Source organism: Bubalus kerabau, chromosome 19 (assembly GCF_029407905.1).
Source record: "Bubalus kerabau isolate K-KA32 ecotype Philippines breed swamp buffalo chromosome 19, PCC_UOA_SB_1v2, whole genome shotgun sequence".
Classification (NCBI taxonomy): Eukaryota; Metazoa; Chordata; class Mammalia; order Artiodactyla; family Bovidae; genus Bubalus; species Bubalus kerabau.
Window position 1 is genome coordinate 11238294 of NC_073642.1, and position 21661 is coordinate 11259954.

Sequence of the window (21661 nt, forward strand, 5' to 3'; positions counted from 1 at the left end):
CAGAATGGACTGAGCTCTTTTTATGTGCCTGGCGCTGTGCCAGGAGCTGGGAAGTAAGTGAAACAGTTCAACTCCCAGCCTCTGAGGGGCTTCCAGCCCCAAGGGAGAGAGAGACACAGAGAACTAACCAAAACAGCATGTTTCATCTGTTCTGAGAGAAGAGGAAGCTCTGAAGTGGAAGCCGACAGTACCCATACTTCTGGCACTCGCGCAAAGTTGGGAATTCATTCTGGCAGGATTTTTTTTTTTTTTTTTTGGTCACTATCCTCCTTATACGAATGTCCTCTGATATTTCCACAACCCTGTCCATGTCTGTTTGTCCTTCTCTCTATCTTAAACCTTCAGGCAAATGCCCAAGGGACAAGGAGTTCAACTTATTCACTCCAGAAGGGAATCTAAATGTGGCTCGTCAGTTAGACTAAAAAGAAAATCATCTCAAATCCACTCCTCCCCCCATGAAAATGACAGGGAGGCAGAAGGCACACTCTACATAAGAACTATGGGAGAAACCTCCAGCTTCTTTATACAAGCCCCAATAATCAAGGAACAGTGAACCTGAGTGTCCCCCAGAGAAATAAGAACCCTGGTCTGACCTTCCCTACCTTTACTCTGTGCCTCTTTCCAGCTGAAGTTCCCGTTTCTCTCTCCTCCCTCTCCTTGCTCTGCCCTACCTCCGATACTTTTTGAATACCAAATGAAATCACCTACCTTGGACATCTGTCCCAAGCAGTTCTCTTTCAAACTTCCAAAGCTCCTTGTTCACATTGTCAGAGAGGATTATGCCCTGTTTGCTTGCCTCACTCGCTGCTGCAAACTTAAAAACTCCTCCAGGCCAGGGCCCATGAGTTACTAATCTTTGTGTCCACAAGTGCCTCATACCACGCTGGGAACATCCTACCTGCTTAATAAGTGGGCGTTAAGTAAAAGCAAAAGTGAGAAAGTCTCCATGGTGAGCAGGAACATAATCACTCTTCCTCCTCCTGGATTCCTGTATTTTCCATGCTACACTCATAGCCCACCCATGCTTCCACCTCCTCCCAACACTGATGACCCACTTCTCAAGCCAGGAAGCTCTAAATGCAGGAAACTGTAAATCCAGAAAGCCTACAGTGTCACCAGGTAGCCACAGCTGATCTTGACTTAACAATATTCCCCTAGGACTGGCTGACCCAAGCTGACCATCTCCTTCCAAATAAGTAATACACTCGCGGGAGGTTCCTTCCTACAAGCTGAAGATGTGAATATTATCTGTCATTTTTCTGTTTTGAATTTTTAAAAAAATGACTACCTCAGTACACTGATTTTTTTCCTACATCGACATTAAAAATATTGGATGCTTAGACTCATGGGGATGTAACTTGTATGTGTATATGGAAAGAGAGAGAGAGACATTAAGGAGAGTATTTTCTTAAATTCACTTCACCCTCATGAGAAAACTGAGAAACAAACAAACAGAAAAATCTGAAAAAGAAAAGAAGAAAAGGTGAAGTCAAATACTACCCACACCAATTTGGTAGGAAAGTTCATAGTTTTTGTTGTGGTTATGCTTAAGGCATAGTATGCTTTTCTAGATGAAAAAAATAATCAATTCTAAAGTCTGATTCCTCATGAAATCCACGAACAGAGCGTGGAGATAGACTAAAAGGAAAAATGGGTGAGATGCTTTCCTTAGTAACTTGCAGTTGTTTAGTCACTAAATGGTGCGGACTCTGTGACCCCGTGGACTGCAGCGCGCCAGGCTTCTTGTTCTTCACCGTCTCCCAGAGTTTGCCCAAACTCATGTTCATTGAGTCTTAGACAACTCTCTGCTCTACCTTGAGGACATTTTCCTGGGATCCCATGAGGAAATGGGACTTCTTAGCAAGAGGGAAGTTCTCATGACTGTGTTCACATCACTGTCTTTCCCCATCAGAACAGGGAGCCTACCGAAATGTTTGAAATGAAACTATTTATTCCGATGTTGCAAATCGTACTGTTGGCCTCCACCAATCTGTGCTCCAGCTCCCAAGATGAATATGCCCAAGTATCTTAGGTACTTTTTTTCCTTTTCCCCCTCCCACCTTTCCCTGACAAATCCAAGTGCTCTTTTAATAAGCTCTTTAAAAGGGATAAGGTCCCAAGCTTCTTTTGTGGGCACACGTAACACAGCAAGCACCCCGATTCACCTTTGAAATCAGAAAGCACAGGGGCATATTGTCTCCCGTCCCTGGAAGCAGCAGGCTGTGCCTTGAAGGGAAATCGCTGGCCCACTAGCTTGCTACCTGTCAGCTGAAGGGTCCACGGGCTACAGCCTGCTAGAAAACCCTTTCCTGACCCCCTTGGCAAGGACAGATGACCGGGGAAGCACCACTTTTTCCCCGGGAGAAGCTCCATTTTACCCTCCAAGTGAGCAGCTTTCTCTCCTAAATCCAGTGTGGAATGGAAGCTGACTTCCAACAAGTTGGCCCGGTTCCATCCAGGCCTGGTCTGTTGCTAGTGGGCTCAACCTAAGGTTCTTAACTTCCCTGAAGCTCAGTTTCTTTAGCAGCAAAGAGGAGACAATGGCAGTTCCTAAGTCCGTGGGGAGGTGGGGTGGGGCGGCTTGTGGGAGTGTTAAGGTGCGGTGCTTAGCCGCGCGCAGGGCTCAGGGCTTGCTTCAGTCTTATTTCTTCTTCTTCTTCGTTTTTTTTTTTTTCTTTTTTTTTTTTTTTGGTCCATGCCTTTTCCTAAAGAATCTTTCTAGCTGTTGGAAATCTTTATTGCGCAAAGGTCAATATCCGAGGAAAATCACTCCTGAGCAGTCTAGAGATGGGAGGGTCAAACCTGCAAAGTAGATATTTCAACTGGGCGGCGAGAGTAGATAGAGCGGAACAATGCAGCGGGAACTCGAACACTCACAAACCCAGCCTTGACTGCGCTCCCAGGTGAAGGGGAGTCTCGAACCAGCCACCCCCCTCCCCCGACCTTGCTATCGACCCTGGGTGAGCAGAACGAGCGCCCTTGACGCGCACCCTCTTAGCCTCGAACCGGAAGGAGGCAGGGGCGCACCTCTTCCGTCTCCAAGATGCCGAAGCGCAAACCTAAGAGCCAGTAGTTTTCGGCAGAGACCACCGGGTACCGGTTACAGATACAGGAGGAGCCTGCTTTTTTCTCCTGCCTTCAACTGAAGCTTGAGTCCCTTTACTCCCAACACTCCCTAGGCCTCCCCATCAAGTCACTTTACCGAGTTCGTGTAGATTTTTATCCCCTCCCCAACTCCACCCCACACTGATCTCAGCTTCAGGAGGCCTGGGAGGACCAGGAGGCATGGCATTCCCCCCAACCCCATCTCCTAACCACGCAGGAGAGCCAAAGAACTTGGTTCTGCCGAAAAGTAGACGTAGGCGGCTAAGGGTTGTGTGTGGCTGGGGCAGGGTCAGGCGAATGCACCCCCACCTTGCAGGACCACAGAGCACGTTCCTGCTCCCAGGGCTGGATGCCTCCAGGAGCACTAGATTTTTGGTTCCAGAGGAAACGTTGAGTCTACCAAGGAGTGGGGGGGGACTTAAGGGGGGCGCTGAAGATTTCCCAGGAAAAGAGAAGTTTAACTGGAGCCACAGTGATGAGTGAGATAGATGCCAACCACCCTTCCCCCACCACGGCTCCTTCTTACCACCACCACCTCAAACACACACACACACAAACACCCCTGTTCGGTGAATCCCAAACTAAGGCCATAAGACTTTCCCCACTCAGTGGCTCAGGGCCAGACCCCACAACACTGTTTCTCCCCCCACCCCCAGGAGCAGTTTCTCCTTCTACACTGTTCTGCCCACTGGTTTCAGTCCCAATTCCTCCTGGACAGTTCGTTCAGCCTGATTCCTACCGCGCACGGCACTGGGTGGTTGGGGAAGCCTAGCGTGGCCACTAGCATCTCAGTTTCTCTGGCTGACCTGGGTAGATGAGGCGCAGACTCCTGGGTTAGCAGCCCAGTGCGCTAGTCCCTCCCAGCCACACTGGGCTCACCTCCCCGGGCCTGCTGAAACACAGCCCAGCCTCTAGTTCTCACCTTTCTCTTTTCCTAGTTTCTTTAAGCTAGCCATAGAGGTCTTACACGGTGGGTAAGGGTGGGGAGATCCCCTTGCACTCCTTCTACACACACACATTTTCGCACACTTCTGTCAACCTGCTACTGCCCAGGCCACCAAGCCAAAGGCTGTCCTGGAGCAGAAAGGGGTGGGGAGGAGGAGGGGGGGAAAAACCAATTAATCAAGTTTGCTCTCTCCACCTGGAAAGTTGTGTCCTGCTGGAGAGAGGAGTCAGCCTGAAGGGAAGGGTACCAGGGAAAAGAGTTGGCTGGCCCTGAGGTCTCAGCGAGGCCACTGCTCCAGGGTAGGAGAGACAGGAGAAGGGTTGGAGGGATACACCTTGGAAGAAGGAGGCCAGGGCTGTTACCAAGAGACTAGAGAGAGGTGATTAATCCTGGGGCCTCCCAGGCTTTGCCGCAGCCCCACGTGGCCAAAATCAGAGGCTGGGGAGGTCGTTGGAGTAGGGGTGGGGGGAACACACGGGGCATCTCAGCACGGGTCCCCAAACTCAGGCTGGGGGAAGGGCACAGGCCAAGGGAGTGCTGTCTGAACCACCCTTGGCGGCAGGCAGCGCGAGAGAATCCGAATCCAGTGGAAGAGTGAAGGCAGAGGCCTTGGTGGCGCTCGGATTACTCTGGATTGCATGTTGCTTTTCCCAGTTTCTACAGTTCCAGGTCCTGTCCTCATCTTTTATTCAGACTAGGCTTCGGGTTCTGGCTCTCGCGGGGTCCCCAGCAACCCCAGAGTATTCGCTGGACTGGGGAGGTGCCCCGCCTGGGCTGGATTCACCAGGGCCCGGGTCCCTCCTGTTCCACCTGCGGGGCACCTCCCATGTCCCCAGTCCCCGAGAGGCAGCTCTGCCCTGCGGGCAGCCGGTGGTAGCAAGAGCAGGAAAGGCAGCAGCAGGCAGGCCGCGCACAACTTTTTTTTGAAACGCATTGCCGTCCCCCTGAAAGGTGTTATAACAGCAATTCAATTACCGTAAATGGCGCGCAGCGTCCTCGCAGCTGGGAAGTCGGTAACGAACTGTGGCCGACGCGTGTAAAGGAATGGGGCTAAACGTACGCTATTTATCTCCCTCTCCTCTTTCTAATATCCTCCTTTTCGCCTTTTCTTCGCTGTGTACTCATCATAGCTGGACCACAGGTTAATTAACTCCGAAGAGCTTAGTCTATCTGGACAGAAACACACTGAGAAATTGGCAGGAGATCCTGAAAACTGGAGGTGGGATCAAAAAGACCACCTGAAATTCCCTGCGTTTCCCTACAGGTCCGCAGCCTTGCCTTCAAGAACAGAGTTCCAGGCGCATGTGGCGAACCGCCGGGAGTGTGGTCACCTGTGCGTGTGGGGAGTAAAAATATTCATGTCTGGTTTTAGATCGAGGAGCCCTGCCCACGAAATCCCACATGGCATGGTGTGCAGGCACCCAAGGAGACTTGGGTTCTGTTGCTGGTGTGTCGCCACTTAAGGCCACTGGAGACAACCCACACACTCGCCATTTGTGCCCTGGCACCGTGTATTTCCGGCTAAACTTTAAGGAGCGGTCCATGAAATTAACAATATCAACAAAAATGAGGCAAAGTGTTGGGGGAGGCAGGAGGCGAGCGGAAAGAGCTGCCTGCTTTCCCGAGTGGCGCTAAATCATTACAGTACTCCATATGTTAAAATCTAGAGGGAGGGCCGGAGGAGGGGGAGAACCCCTCACAAGGCAGCCTGGCAACCATTTAAATAAAGGTAAAATTAACATTTGCTCCTTTGAAGTTAGAGTACAGACAGCTTAAAAGCGGATTTTATTTAGTGGATGTCATGTCAAAAGAGGCAGAAAGGCGTTGCCTCGCCTGGAGTTTTTAGTTTCATATATATATATATATATATATATTTTTAATCATTTTTAGAAAAGGCCAAGACGGCAACATGGGAATTCGAGTGCTTTCTCCCCGCCCCGCGGGGCCGGCCTCTCCCAGCCACCACGGGAGGTTTCCAACAGTGGAAACGCCGAGTTTTCCAAGCTTGTGGTAACGTAGCCAGAAGATGCCTCTGGTTGCTCCCCTTTTCCCTACCCAGCTCTCGGGAAGGTTTGCGAGTTTCACTCCTAGAGAGTGCAAGAGCGTGCGGCCTGGCAGAGGGGTCGCAATGGGGCCCCGCCGTGCGCGCCAGCCTCCAGAGCCGCTGGGCTCCCTCTCTGAGCCCCGAGCCCTCCCTGCCCTGGTCAGCGCCCCCCACAGCCACCCTGTCCGGAAGGGTCCAGCAGCTGCGAACAGGGGTGCACTCTCAGGGTCTCCTCACTCGAGGCGGGACAGGCCGAGGCGCGCGGGGGGCCCAGCCCAGGGTTTGCCTGGGGATGATCCCGGAGCAAGGTGCTCGGCGCACGCGCTACCCTGAACGTCTCGAGATCTGGCTCAGGGGCTCTGGGGTGGTTTTCGGCTTTGTTTACTTTAAAACCTAGAGGCGCGGGTTCCTTTCCCTCTCCCTGAAGCCTCTGACCTGCACTTTGCAGTTCTCCGCTCTGCCGCCCTTTTTTTGTCCCCAAGGCGAGACCAGGACGGGTTTCCCCTGTCCATAGCTCCCAGGGCTGGAGACCTTAGAACGTGGGGACCTGGAGGTCACCCGCAGCCTGTGGTTTGGAGCGACCCCCCCTCTTCTCCATCCCTTAAGTCCCTGTCTAATAGGCTGCTGAAGGGGCACTCCGCGCGGGTCCTTGGCGGGGCCGGCACTCGGGAATTTCACCTTCCTTCCAGGCGCTCTGTGGTGGGCAAAGCGGGAAGTCCTCAAAACCGCGTCCTCGGGGTGTTTCTTGATGGAGCCTCCTGCCAGCTCTGCAGGCTGCAGGGAAGACCCCCCGACGTCCCAGTCAAGGCGCCCCCAGCCCTCTCCGGCCCTGGTGCAGCGGGGATGGCGGTTACTCGGCGCGCCCGCCGTGGGCTTGATCCCCGCCTAACCCTCGCCCCGCCGGGCCCCGGCGCGGCTCCGGCTCGGAGGCGGCGCCGTTTCCTTTCGGCCGAGGGTCCTCTCTAGCCTCCCCGGCTTTCTGTCCGTTAGCCCGCCGGCCCTTTTTCCAGCGCTCCTCCTGAAAGCCAGGACAGGGCCCCGACGTATTCAAGGCACAAAACCCCCGCTTTTAAAGCCCGGCTGGGAGCCTCGGTCCCTCGTAGGAGACAGAGAAAGGGCAGATTGAGAGCCCAGGGGGTGGCCCTCTTGCAATGAAAAGGCTCCCCTTCGTTTGCATCTCTGGTCAAGTGTTTAAAAGTTATACTCAGGGCTGCTGTCTCTTACTTTCCTGTAGGTCTGGAAAAAGATTCGGACATATATATATATATATATATATAGGACATGCCGATCTAGAAGAGCCGCTGCTCTGTAGATATAGGGCCACTGGCTCGCAAATCTCCGGGGCGGGAGATTCTGCCCTGGTAACCTGAGTGTCTGCCAATGGTCTGGATGTGAGATTTGAGGGGCACTCTACTTTTCCCCCGCCTTTCTTCGGAATCCCAAATCCAGGGGGTCCGCAGCCGAGTGTCCCCCGCCTCGGCCTGGTACAGGAGAGACAGTGGCCACAGCTGAGGCCTGGTTCCTTCCCCAGCTGCCACCCCGGTTCAGCCCCTGCTCCCCAACTAGAAGGGGCTGGCAGCCGCTGCTTGGTGGACAGAAGCTAGAGCAGTCAAGGATTTGAACTTGTAAAACCAGTTAGAGCAACTCTTAACACTTTTCCCTTTCTGCCCACCTGTTAAAGAACACATGTTCTTAAACCGTTTGACTTGGTAATTCAGAGAACAGGAGACATTCTTTACTCTGGCCTCTTCCTCCTCTGTGAGGTCACTGCTCTTAACGCATGCACTTAAGAGAAGTTCTTAGGCATCTAACTTCTGCTCATCTTGGTCTCAGACTTAATGAAACCCAACCATAATTTAAATTATTTCCCAAAAGTACCTTGTTGTTTGTCTATGCTAGCTAGGTAAATAGGAAAACTGGCAAATTGATGATGAATTAGCCATTCTTTTTTGATCTTCCTTAAGTTGGCCAAACTAATAGAAATTCATTTTACATGACTCCCATTTTAGCATGACTGGCATTACTTCTGCTTGTTCACAGTCTTCTACAGTTGGGACTGTCAAACCAGCTTCTTCTACTCAGCCTGGTCCCATTTCAGAGTTCCTTAGAACTGTTCTCATAGGACCTACCGTCCCTGTTCCTTTATTTTCTCCCTTCACCAGCCATGGATCAATCAGAGAGACAATTGATTTTCCTGAACCAGAAAATTCTGACATCTTGAGGGGTTGAATTAAATCTGAGTGAGCCCGAAATCCCACAAAATATGAAGCAGCCAGGCCAATCTCCAGGTTTAACAAAGTTCTGTGTGAATATACATGTATATGTGTAAGTGTGTACTTATGTTTATCCACCCCAACTTGCATAAGGTTGACAGTGGGAAGAAATTTTACTCTAATGTAGGGACACAAGCTGAATGAGAAATCATCTTAATAATCTGGATAAATGAAGAGGAGACCCAGACCTACATGTCTAGGAGTAAATCGCTAATTATGAAATCCAAAACTCTTGAGCTAGGGTCCTATGCTTGCCAGAAAATGGTCATTTTCCCTCTCTTTTATTGGAAATAGGATCCAAAATTCCTTTTGACGGAAAAGAAGTTACGAGACAAGATGCAATTTTCTCTTTCTTTTCTGACAACTCTGTCATCCAAAGGATCACAGCTATGTCAGGGTGTCTGTCCTGGGAAGAAAAAAGGGAGGGGGGGGGGCGGAGAGAAAGAGTGCGCTAGTGAGAGAAACCCTGCAGCCCGTGGCCATCTTTGCATCAAATTTTTCCAGACCTCTATTTTTGATTGTGATCCCACTGATCTGAGTTTGAAATGCAAGCACAGTGAAGCCCCTAAGCCTTCAATCGTGTGAAATTTTCAAAAGATCTCTAGAAGCAATCTCAGGCTGCCTGACCCCTGACAGGCACCGATCTCTTTATTCCTCTCTCTGCTGGCACTTCATTTGTTGGAATATCTTTCAGATTTGCACCTCCAGATGACAAACCTGAGTGTTTATTATGTGTACATGAATCGGAAATCTTCAAGCCCGCAGAAAAGCACCATCTTAAACATAATATTTAATTTCCTGGCCTAAGTGTCTGCTTCTTTATTTGCTTTTCATTAGCTTAAATATTTTTTCCAGATCTCCCCATGTGTCACTTTGATATTTAGATGATTCTATCTTTTAATCATCATTTCCCCCTTGGAAAAAAAAAAAATCCCCTGTCGCCTGCGTCTGAGGAACTCACACTGCCACGTCACTGTGTGGCGGGCAGCGAGGCCGCGAAGCTGGACGCAGAGCCGATCCGAGTCTGGGGGGCGCCTCTCCAGGACGGGTGGGGGGCGGCGGTGTCACAGAGAAACGCTTGCTTTGTAGCCGGCGGCCAGGGCTGGGCTGGGCCCGCTGACCACCTCGTGTCTCATTCCACCTCTCCTCCTTCAAGCCTTTTTAGGTTCTTCTTCTTCTCCTTTTTCAAAACAAAACCTCAGGTGGCATGGAAAGGTGCTGCTTTCACCGCTGGGAGTCGGGCCCGGAGCTGTGTCTTGAGCCAGGGCGCCAAGTTTAGACAGCTCACCCCAGTCAAGCGGGCACTCCTTCCGGCCCCGCACCCCCTCCCACCAGGCTCTCTGTGGGCCCCAGATCCTGGGGGTCCGAGGGCACTAGAGGCAGAGGGAGTGTGGGGGAGGGCTTCCTGGGAGACGATTGCTTTGTTAAACTTCCCTCTGTCGAATAATTGCGCGGATAAGATTTTGGGGTGGGGACGTTGCCCACCCTTCCCCCAAGCTCAGCCCCAGAGTGAGCTTTAGAGCCCAGCCCTGCACTCAGGTGGACTGAGACTCACCCTACCCTGCGTAAGCGGGAGGTTGAATCGCCACCCACAAGCCCAGTCCTAGGTCGCGGAGGTGGTGGGCTGAAGCCTGAACGCCCCTCCCTCTGTTTGGATAGGCCGTGTTGCTATGATTAACTTATTAAACCCCCTCGTAATTATTTTAATTCGACTCGAAAAAATACTTTGGGCGACAGTTACGATGTGTTTGTATTTATCCATCCCCCCCATAAAACCTGTGTTAAAACAAATGTTACTTTTCTCTCTCTGTACATAGACCCTCCCTATTTGAAATAGACCGCAGGGACTGCCATTAGATCGAATGGCAAGTCTTTATGGAAAGTGTTTTGCATAATTACATACCAAAGCCAGAACAGTCACCTCCACATTTTATGGGTCACAAACCATCAACAATTGCCACATTATTGTCCACGAAACCTTAGTCCCTTCATTGATGGAGCGGACTCCACTGCTAATCTAGAACGGGAAAGGATGGAAATTTCTTCTAATAAGAACCCGAGAAGATTATGTCCCCACTGACAACGTGTTTACATATAGTTATAAAGTTCAGAGGACCGACAGGGGAGAGGAAAGGAAATCGGGGGAAGCCTGATTAAGAGCCACGCATCGGTCTAATATAGATAGCGCATCAAAAGGAGTGTCTGAATGTCTTCCCCTTTTCAGATACGACCCCTTCCTACCTTTGTCATGCAGTAATTAAGATATTCTTATTTAGACAGACAGTGTCTCTAGTAACTGAATAATATTAGCTCCTTTGATGTCAAACTTTTGACAGTTATCACACCAGCACTGGGCAATTTAGCACAAATGCCCTCCTTTAAAAAAAAAAAAAAAAAAAAAAAAAAAAAAAAACAGAAAACCCCCATTGGCTTTGAAGAAATCTAGTAAGTGTGATCCTTATCACCAAATGATCTAAATCGCTGCCGACAGGCCGCCCAGCTATAAATTACATTTGGTGTTACATAATGAAGCCGAATTTGGGTTTTAGCTCATTGAGGCAGTATTGGTGGGAACTGGGACGCCCCCCCCCCCCGCAATTCCTGTGTCCCCATTCCCGACTCCCAGAGCCTCTGTCCACTGTAAGAGCAAAACCTCACGAAATCGAGGGGTCAGGGCAGAGATGGGGGATCCAGCCGAGGCGCGGGCGCGGAGCTCAGTGCCCTCGCTTCGGCTCCAGAGCGCAGGGCAGGTTCAGCCAGCCACCTACTCCCGGATGCCACTTCGCCGTGGCTTTCAGAGCTCGGGCGCCAAATTTGGGATTTGCCAGATGGCAGGATTATCTTCGCGTCTGTTATATTGTGTGTGTGTGCGTGTGCTTGTGGAGTGTCTCGGGGTGGGGGCGAAGATGAGGATGGAAAGCAGAGCCTGATCCGCCTTTGCCCGAGTTGCCTCTAGCAGCCTGGACCCGTTCCGGGGCTCGGGGCAATCTCCCGGCCGCCCCGCCGCAGGCAGCAGGCGGAGTTCCGCCACCCCCCGCCAGTACAGACCGAGGCCCCGAGGCCCAGACGCGAGGAGCTAGGGGAGGGGTGAGGAGAGCGCTTCCCTCGGAGGAGAAACGGGGTGGGGGGGGGCAGGCGAGTTGGAAGTGAAGGGGGCAGAGAGGGCGGGTGGGGAGGGCTGAGACGGCGACGGTGACACCTGGAAGGCATTGTCCTTGCGAGCGACACCTGTCAATCTCCGCTCCGGGGTCCCGGGGCCGGGGGCGGGGAGGCTGATGTCATCGCAGAGTCTCTTCCAGGCCGAGGGCGGGGAGGACTGGGGGAGGCGGGGGCGAGCGGAGCCAGGAGGCCTGGGAGACGGGTGGGGGAGGAAAGAGGGAAAATAAACAGCAGTTGCTCTCTCTCGCCGCGTGCTCTGCTCTGAATTTACACGGCCATCAATATTCCAACTTTAGTTATTATTTCTCATCTCGAAGGGCCTGCCTAGCCTTGTCACTGGGGGAGGGGAACTAGTCCAGGGTCACACTGCATCCTCTACCCCTGGGAGCACCCCGCCATCCCAAAAGCCTGGAGGGGGACTGACCCTCCTTCCAGACCCAGCTCCCTCTTTGCCCGGCGGCTGTTCCCCGCCAGAGGCTGCGGGTTTAAGGAGGAAACACTTGGGATGATTTGTGAAAAGTCTTGTGAGATTGCAGGGGGTGAGGGGAGAGTTAATTAACGTGGGGCTGGCTCAGCGAGTGGGAGAGCGGGCGGCGGCGTGGGTGGGCGGGCCGGGTCGAATGCGGGGATGCGCTTGGTGCGGGGTGCTTGTGATCTGGGGGCCCAGCTTGGAGGCCTGGGCTCGGGGAGGGGGGGATGGGGGTTGGCGGGGGGCGGGAGGAGCAATATGAGGGGTCCTCAGCGGGGGCTGCTGGCGTGCTCCGCGGAGCCTCCGGTTGGTCCCGGGGAAATTCTGATCTCCCACCTACCGGGCTGGCACCCGCACCCCCCTTAGCGCTCCTGGACTCTCCCTCTGCCTATTCTTTTCGGCCCGAGCTAATTAGCAGCCTGCCAGCGGCCTGATTTATGGAAACGCTCAGGCGGGCGGAGACGCGCGGCGAGCCGCTGCCGGGTGCCTCCGGGCGGAGAGGAGGAGGAGTCTCAGCGGCCCCCTCCGCCCGGCCGGAAACTGGGAGTTGCTCTCCCCGCTACCCACCCTCCCACCCCGGCGAGGCCGGGCGCCCCCGCGCCCCCCGAAGCCCCAGCCTGGGAGGCCGGGAACCCTGGCGCCAGCGGGGCGGGCAAGGGGCGGTGGCCGGCGGGGTCCCCGCCGCCGGGTTCCAGCTCGGCTGACCCGGAGGGCGGGCCAAGCGCGAGGAGAGCCCGAGATTTGTGCGCCCGGGTTGGGGCACCTCCTTCCCCACGATGTGGTCTGCAGAGAAGGAAAAGCGACGGGAAGCGGGAAAGGACGCTGCACGGGGTCGACAGCAGGCCCCTGGCGGCGGAGAGCGGGGGCGTCTCAGGCTCGAGTGGGCAGCGTGGAGCCACCAGCCCAGCGTGGCCCCCACGTCGCTAGTGACTGTCCCCGGGAAGGGCATGGTCCCTTTCCTCTCCCTTCCCCTGGGTCTCATCCTCAAAGTCGTGAGTCGGAGCCTCCAGACTAGAGTCGGAGCCTCCGGACTAAAGTTGGAATTTGGAGCTGGGTGAAGGCTGGGGAGCCGGGAACCACAGGACAGGTCTAAGAGCCGCCCCTCCCGGCACTTGCCCGCAAACTCCGGCGCTGTCTCCTCACTGGCCTTGCGTTGCCCCCGATGACCCCAAGAGAGAAGGAGAGGCGCTCCCAGGCTTCCCAGTGGACCCCAGAAGTTGAGGATGGAGAGAGCAAGGGGAGGCGAGTTCGGGGGACAAAGTGCTGGGACCTGTTGCTGGCACTCCCGCAGAGTGGCGCCTCTCCCTGGGGGACAGGGGCAAAGGAAACGGGGGAAACCTCTGGGCCCTCCTCGCCCGGGAGAATTGTTGGAGGAAAGAGATCCTGGCAGACCCAGAGGGCTGGAAGCCCCTGGCATGCTCCTTCAGACTTTGGGGGGGCGGGGATAGGGACTGGGGGTTGAAATCATTGGGAAGGGAACCAGTCCTCCCAAGCCTGGGCCCAAGTTGGAACTGTGGGGAACTTGAGATGTCCAAGAAAATGTGTCAACTTTCTTTTAAAACACCCTACCAGTTCACCTTGCTTAGAACCGCCTCTCCGACCCTCTAACTGGGGGAGGTGCAGAATTAAGACCTTTCTCCCCATCGCAAGACCCCTGGATGCCTGTCCCGGGGGTCTCTGTCTTTTCCAGGTTCCCTCGTAGATAAGGCCATTTGATGTCAGTGAGAACCGGAAGCGCTCCCGGCGCCACCCACCCAGGGCCCCTGGGAAATTTAGTTTTCTGCTCTTCTTCACCTTCCAACTTCTGCTACCAGTTCCAAAGGGTTAGTAATATCGGGGGTCAGGCAGGCCCTGGTCCTTCTGAACCGGGGCTGGAAGTTGACACCCTCAGCTGGGTGGGGAGCTGGGCTGAGCACCCATCTCTCTCACGCATAGCATTTAGTCCCCTGGGGGGTGGCCCCTCTGAATTTCTAACCGTGCTGAGGGCTGAAGTCACCTGCCCAGACAAACTGCGGTGGCCGAAATCTGCCCAAGTCTAAACGGAAAGAGAGACCCATCCCCGTCAAAGTGTTGCCTTTAGGCAGCGCGGGTGCCAGGACTGCTGGGTCACCCAAGGGCCAAGCTTCAGTCTCAGGGCCTCACCAGGCCATGGCTCGCAGGGCAATCACAGGCCGATTTCAGAATCTGCAGCCTGCCCAGCAAACGCTGGCGGTTAGGCGCCCAAGTAGTATTATTCATTCGTCTTTTTCAAAGTTGATTTATCGCAATCGACAGGTTAAAGCCTCATCTGACTTCATTACTTTTAAAAGCTGTCTATTTCACAACTGTCACTTTTCATCGCTTAACTCAAATAAATACTTGAAGAAATGAATTGGAAGAGACTTTTAGATCATGTTTATAATTCTTGGTCGCCACGTTAACATTCTAATGACCTGACCCTCTGAATTTTTGTAGATTCCTAAATCGGACCGAAATTTCCTGCATTTAGATCAGAAAATGTCAGGGAGGCTGAGAGAGCCGGAAATACGGACTAAAGGAAGTGCAGCTGGCGACAAGTCGGCGACTGGGTACAGCTTCAACAGAGTCTCCCCAGTGGGGGCGAGGGCCTAGGCCAGGTACCCAAAGCCCCTAGGTAAGGGGGCAACTCTCAGGTCAGGGCTCCAGGGAATCAAAATGCTGAAAAGAGGGCCCAGCCTGATGTTTGCGCGTGGAGCCCGGGTCCCAGAGAGCCGGGGGCAAACCGCAGAGGAAGTTCACGCAGGATAGAATTTCTGTTCACCGTGACTATTTATGACTCTTATTATTTCTGACATTGTTTCCAAACTGGTTCTAATGGGCCCCACAACCGCAGGTTGAGCGTGACAGGGTGAAAGGCATTTCCTGCCCGTCGTCTTTGACTTAGAGCTCTGAGATACCTACGGAAGGCAAGTGTGGAAACGAAATCGTGTGGATGGAAATAGTTAAATAATTTGAAATAGTTTCTTCTTCCAGTTTGCTGTCATTTGCCCAATGCTGGGTCTTCTGGAGCTAGTATTAATCTCTCTCTCACCCACCAATTCACAAGGAACCAGCTCTCACAAGTATTAATAGGTTGGGGGGGAAAGAAGGGAACACAGAAAGGAGGGGGGAACACCACAGAGGGGGAAAGTTTTTTTTTTTTTTAAAGAGAGAGAGAAAAGGAACAGAAAGGAAAAAGAAAAACCTATCAAACTGGAAAACTGCCTAGTTTGGGGACAAACCAATAAGGAGTGCATTAGATTTTCTTTCCTGTATTTTTTTTTTTCTTAAAATATATGTATGTGTGTAAATTAAGAAGAAGAAAAAGAAAAGAAGGAAGGCTCCCGAGCCCGGGGAAGAGCTGCCTAACCCTCCGCAGTGTCCGGGCCGGGGCTGACCCCGCGCGCGCTCACCGGGCCAGCGAACCCTGCGCCGCCGCGCCGGCCCCGCCCGGGTCCCGCTGCGAATACGAACTTCGCAGCCCTCGGGACCACGGCGCTCTAAACGCGCCCCGGCGGGGCCCCGCCGCGCTCCCCGACCCCGCCAGCTTCGCGGTCGCTGCCGTGGGCGTCCGCTCACCCCGAGAACCCGCAGGCCGAGCGGGTCTGATCGCTCCCCGCCTTTTGGCGCCTAGGCGAAAGGGAGGCGGCGGGAGTGACGCTCGCAGGCCGCGGTCTCTGCGGGAGCGAGGCCGCGGCGCTCGGCGCGGACGGCCGGGCGCTCTGCCGCGCCCTGGAGCGCCACCTCGCTGCGGAAACGGGAACTTCTCGGCCGCCCCGCGCAGCCTCCCGCCTCACTGGACAGTCAAGGAGTTTTCCTTGCATCATCTAAACTTGAAGACAAGTCGAAACGCACAGGCCTTCTTCCCACCGATCTGTGACCAATATACCCCGCAATGTCTGCACTGGGCGAAAGGGCAAATCATAGGAGAAAGAGGAGCAAATATACAGCTACAGCATCACCGAATCTAAGTGGTGATGCTGCTTTCATAGGAAACATAAATGAGCGGTGTCTTCTTGGAGGCCACGGATTTGGGCCGTCGTGTGTTCCAGGGCCACTCAGCTGTGGCGGCTGCGAATATCTCCCAGGAGGCGGGTGCTTATGAAGTCAGACCTTCCCAATTACGATTTCCACCCATATCCACTCATTCTCATCAGATGAACATAAAGAGGGGCTGTGCCATGCCTGTCGCCAGCCTACTGGGACCTTGTCCCCCTCCCAACCTTCAGCTCTGCTGACAAAATAATCACAAAATGCCGCTCCTAACTTGTACACCTGTAGGCCAGTGAAAACAGGAAAGGCAAGAAGCACAAATCACACAGCAATTCTCTTCAAGGTGCAAGTTTGACCTTATTTTATCCGGTTGGTAACTTAACTGTTTTGTCCTACTCTTAAGCTCAAACGACTAAAAATACACAGAAAATTTAACTCACTTATATGTGTATTTGTTCAATTTGTTGTTTCAAAGCGCACTGCCCCAGACACAGGGTGATTAATAAAATATTTCACAAAACAAGATTTTTTCCTGTTAAAAGTAGAGAGTATCTACTTTAGGGGTGATTAGTAAGATATTTCACAAAATAAGATTTTTTTTTCCTGTTAAAAGGAGAGCGTATCTACTTTAGGGTCCTGTGAAGATTTGTGTGGTTTCTTTGTTTTGAGGCAGGTACAGAACCTTTCTCTAATTTAGTTCTGACTGCAAGTTTGCTTTTGTTTAAAGGAACTCGGTGGCTCCCACATAGAATGATGGTTGGACTGGGGACTACAGGGTTGGGGGAGACTGCTTGTGGTGGTGGGTGAGCCCTGGCATTTCCCTGCCTGAGCAAAGGCAACATGGAGAGCCTTTCCCGGAAACTCTGCCCTCCCTGAGTTGGCAGGGTGAGTTCTCTAAGGGCTGGCAGGCAAGGAGGGAATGCTCCTTCTCCCTATAACCAGCACTCCTCAGTGAAGATTAGGGGGCTCTCTGAGGGCCCTTGCTCGAAAATTATAGGGCTGCATCAGGAAAATAGCCACGTTGGCTTCCTGGGTGGTTGTTCCTTCTCTATCAAGCCAGGAAAGATTCCTGAGAGACCCAATGGAAAAGAGGCCCCAATTTCCTAGCAGGACTTGAATGAGAATTCCTCACCCCAGCCAGCTGAGAAAGGGTGGCCCAACCCCTGGGAGTTCTGGGGCTTCCTCACCAGAAGGGATGCTATGTTGGGGGTAGAGGGGAGTAGCTGAGAGACCCTGGGAACTAGGAGATAATTCCTATCAGGGTTCAGGGGCCCACCGAGGGACAAGGATGAAAACAGAGGAGAAGAAAGAGAAAATGATAGGCTTGAATCTATGTGCCTCTAATTCTGAGAAGTTTCTAAATTGGAAAGCTTTTTCTTCTTTCTCCTTCCCTCCTTATCTTCCCTCTCTTCATTTCTCTCTCCTCCCCCTCAGCTTCTCACATTCAGATTTTCCGTCCCCCACCCCCGCCCCCCACCCCCGTCGAATAATGCCTGGAGATGAAAAATGATTTTTATTGCTATTACACTTCCTACCGCAAGATGCAGTGCAAGGCGGCAGAGTTTGTATTACAACTATGTCACGGTGTTTCACTGATGCAAAACATGTAGCCAGAGGGTGTTGCTAATGACTCCTGGATTAGAGAGAGATTGAGACTGGAGGAGAAAGAGAGAGAAAGAGAGGAAGGCAGGAGAGAGAGGAATTTCTATAGAGGAAAGGGGAGGGAGTGTCACCATATAATCAGGTCTAATAATCTCATCAGGATATTTTCGGATTTCGAGATTTTAAGAGTGTGAACTAGAGAGAGCAATATCCTTTTAAACACCATAAAGTTTTTTTTTTTTGCATGTTAAATAACTATTAATTATGTTTACAGTCAGTTAAGTGAAGAACTCTCCTCTGGAAAGAATCAAACTTCGGAAAACCCTTAATATCAGATTAAAGGCTTTTCCAGGAGCCGCCCCGCTTGGAGGGAGGTGGGGACCCGGTAATCAACCCGCAGTGTGTGGACCGCTACGGGGCCTGCGGAGGCTCACCGCCCTCGCCCGCGGTCGTGCACACACTTGCACACTTGCCCGGGACGGCCCGTCCGGGCCCGGGGCTCAGTCTCTGCTCGGTCTTGGCCAAACAGTCTCTCCGGGCTCGGAACTCCCCGGCGCCCTCCCCCGAGACCCGCTCTACTTAGGGAAGCGGGAGGTTTCGAGGTTCCTACCGTGGCCCGGGCCGGTCCCACCGCCCTGCGGTCCGCTTCTGCCCCCCGGGGCACAGCGAGGAGGGCATCCCCCTCGGGGCCGCGGCCCTTTGAACTCGTGAGCCCCGGACTCCCGGCCGGCGGCGCGGAGCTCGCTCGGGGCCCGGCTGCGGAGCGGAGTGTGGGTGGCGGGCGGGGTGGAAGGGGAGTGGGGGAGGCGGAGGGGCGGGGGGCGGGAGCGGGGGCGGGAGCCGGGCGCTAAGCCTGGAAGCTTGGCTGTTTACCCAAAAGATTTTCCTTTCAGGCCCGAGACACCAATGAGACAAGATCAAGCTCCCCTCTTCGGGGTGTGTGTGTGTGTGTGTGTGTGTGTGTGTGTGTGTGTGTGTGACAAGATCAAGCTCCCCTCTTCGCGGGTGTGTGTGTGTGTGTGTGTGTGTGTGTGTGTGAGTGTGTGTCGCCTCCTCCAAGCGCGGCTTTGTGAATGGGGGCTCCCGGGACGCCGACGGGGAGGGACCAGAGGCCGACCCGGGCGCCAGCGCCTCCTCCCGGGTGCTGGGAGAAGCCGGGAGGAGGGCGAGGGGTCTGAGCGCATCGCAGGCGCCCCTGACGCTCAGTGTGGTCCCGATGGAGGGAAGCGAGCGACAGGGACACAGGCCGCGGAGAACCAAGGGCCGCATTCGCGAAGGCGGAGCCGGGAGGCGCCTGGTTGTGTGTGTGTGTGTGTGTGTGTGTGTGTGTGTGTGTGTGTGTGTGTGTGTGTGTGTTGCGTGTGTTGGGGGGAGCGGTGAATAAAGTGAATCACATCCTCTTTCCAGTCCCTAATTTCCGATCCCTCCAAAGCCCCAATCTAACTCCTTAGGCCACTGATTTCTTCCCGACTCCCTTGCTTGAGATCTATTAGCTGTAAATTAGGCCAAGGTTTTGGCGATTACGGTACAACGCAGGCCGTGTAATCCGCGCCGCTGGGCTTGAGTCTGGGTCCATCCTTGCTCCGGAAAAAAAAAAAAAAAAAAAAGATTAGAAAGCAGGAGGGGAGGGATGGTCTGTATTGACAAGGCATTTGTCATTTTTAAAGGGCTCCACATCCAAGGATATCCATCAGCCTAGGGGGAGTGGGGAAGAGGCAAGGGACGCGGATGGGGCAAAGTCCCGGGCCCTGCGCAGCAGGTGAGCGCCCTCCTGGGCGTGGCTCCCGCTGCAGTTCCAGGGGACATCCGCCGCCGAAACGTCGTTTGCAAAATAATAACAAGAATATTAGAGGTATTATTGATAATAAGAATCAGGAAGGCGGGGTGATATTTAATTGAGGTCGTAAGATGAAATCCGGCCTGAAGGTGTCTTATGTATATTTAGTGGCAGGTCTCCGACAGCTCAGCCCAGGTACTCAGCCCAGGCCGATGAAAGGCTTACCCAAGAATGTGTTTCTGGAAGAAAAGGGTGTCCTTCCGCTGCTTCTGACTCAGCTATTATTGCTCCTCCTGTCTCGGCCTGCCCCTGCTCCCCCCCAAACCCCACACTGAAGGTCGTCATTTTTTCTTGTTTGCTTTAAAAATCGCACCCCCCGCCCACCTTCCCCAGCAAGTTTTTATTTAATAGAAGTTCCCATCTCCTGGCGTTGACCCGGGCAGAGCTCAGAAGAAACCGGGTAACACTTGGTTCGGGCCTCAGTGTCTTGGGTTCACGGTGGTTCAGACCTGGACAAACACACTCCGAGAGGGAGGAAGGGGGGAGGTCCCCGGGTGTTCTTCCCGTGTGTTAGGGGTGGAGGGCTGTGGCTCTGGGCTCAGAGGGGCCAGAAGCAGCTGTTGGGCATCTAGGTACGAGTTGGGGGCTGGGGGACCGCGGCTGTGCTGTGGTTGATTCAGAATAAACGTGTATGAGAGAGGTGATGCTCACGGAGGAACCGGAAGTGCCTGATAATGCTAAGAGCCACAGCTAACATTTACTGAGTGCTTACTGTGTACCAGACACTGTGTCCTTCCCCTGGGACACCCAGCAGTGGTCAGGGGTAGGCCGCAGACCAGGGGGGCCTGGAGGGGGGAGCAGATAAGTAGCCAGAGAGGTGGGAGCCCGTGGCGGCGGATAAGAGGTTCCTGCCTCGCAAGGCGTCTTCTGCCGGAGAGGAGGGGTCGCGCGGGGCAGCGAGGACCCGGGCCCAGCCGGCCTCCCGCCCTGCCTGTGGTCCTCCACATCCGACCGGCCCCGCGCGGCCACGCACTGTGCGGGGCCCCCAACCTCCGGCCGGAGAGGAGGGCTAGGAGTTCCACTGATGTGCCCACTTTCTCCTGCTGGAATTCAGGAGGCAAGGCGACTGGGCCGTGAGGAGGGCGAAGACCTCGCGAGGGCCGGGGCGAGCGCGGGGCGCGCCGAGACTAGGCCCGCAACCAGGCCCGAGGCCTCCTCCCGCCGCCCAGGCCCCGGGCGCGGCGGCGCTCCGAGCGAGGTGCGCCTCCCCCGCGGGGCCGCGGGCGCTGCACCGGCTCCGAGGCCTCCGCCTTCTTCGCGGCCCCAGGCGCGCCCCGGGGCCGGAGCGGGGCGCAGGCCCGGCCGCTCTCCACGCCCCACCCCGCCGGGGCGCCCCGGCCTCCGTTCCCAGGCGGCTCCGGGGAAGAGGGCTCTGGCTTCCCCCTGCACGGCCTCCCCTTCCCACCCCACCAAACCAGGGGCTGAGACTCGCCGGTGACCCCGTGCCGTGCCCCGCAAGGGTAGAAGAAAACAGACGCTGCGCTCTGTCTGCAGACAAAAGGCCTCCGCGTGCAGGCTCGGCTGGAGCACGTTTCGCACCCGCCTCCACCTAGGCGGAGCAGGTGGTCGGGGTGGTCGGGGTAGAGAGCCCCGACTGATCCCAGAAACGGAACACCTCCGAGGCCCAGGGCATCGGCACGACCCGGGTACCTGCTCCCCAAATACCCAGTCTGCCCCCGCCCGCCCCGATTGCCCCCACCCAGCCACCCTCCTATAAAACGGCCCTCCCCTTCGCTCTTTTTTTTTTTTTCTCTCTTTTGGCTTCTGGTCTCATTGCGAATCACCTGGCAGCAGGGAAACACCGGCTCCTGATATCGACCAGCAGAGGTTACTTCTTTCTCTAAAAAATGACTCTAGCTTCTTCTACTAGACTCGAGGGAAAATTCACATTAAGAAAACAAAACAAAACAAAACAAACTTTAAACCCTCTCTGGGTGCGAGACGTGGTGGGGCGCGCTGAGCTTCCGATCTCTCCACGCTGACTCACCGCCGCACCTGGAAAGCTAGTCCTGAGAAGAAGAAATAGTCTTATCCTGCAGTCTATCATTTTGGTATTACAAGTAACAACCGTGGAGCGAGAAATACCCCCGGCCTAAGAATATTGATAGATGATAGTAGCGATATTCACAATCGATCCTTTAATAGGCAGACGTCATAAATCATGTTCAATTCCCTGACAGCACAGTACTTCACTTAATAATATAATTAAGATGAAAACTCCGGAGGTATTGGAGGC

General features: G+C 54.1%; 1 long non-coding RNA gene across 7 annotated transcripts in view; it reads right to left on the reverse strand.

Moving 5' to 3' along the window:
• Window positions 1–11734, reverse strand: part of LOC129634415 (uncharacterized) — a 35415-nt gene extending 23681 nt beyond the window's left edge. Inside the window, exon 1 of one of the 7 annotated variants that reach the window (XR_008705624.1) lies at window positions 11597–11734. This is a non-coding gene — a long non-coding RNA (uncharacterized LOC129634415). Of the gene's footprint in view, window positions 1–708; window positions 1085–5026; window positions 5629–11596 lie in introns of those variants that run through there. The other 6 variants (XR_008705619.1, XR_008705622.1, XR_008705623.1 and 3 more) reach the window with 6 other exon arrangements.
• Window positions 11735–21661: the final 9927 nt, after the last annotated feature.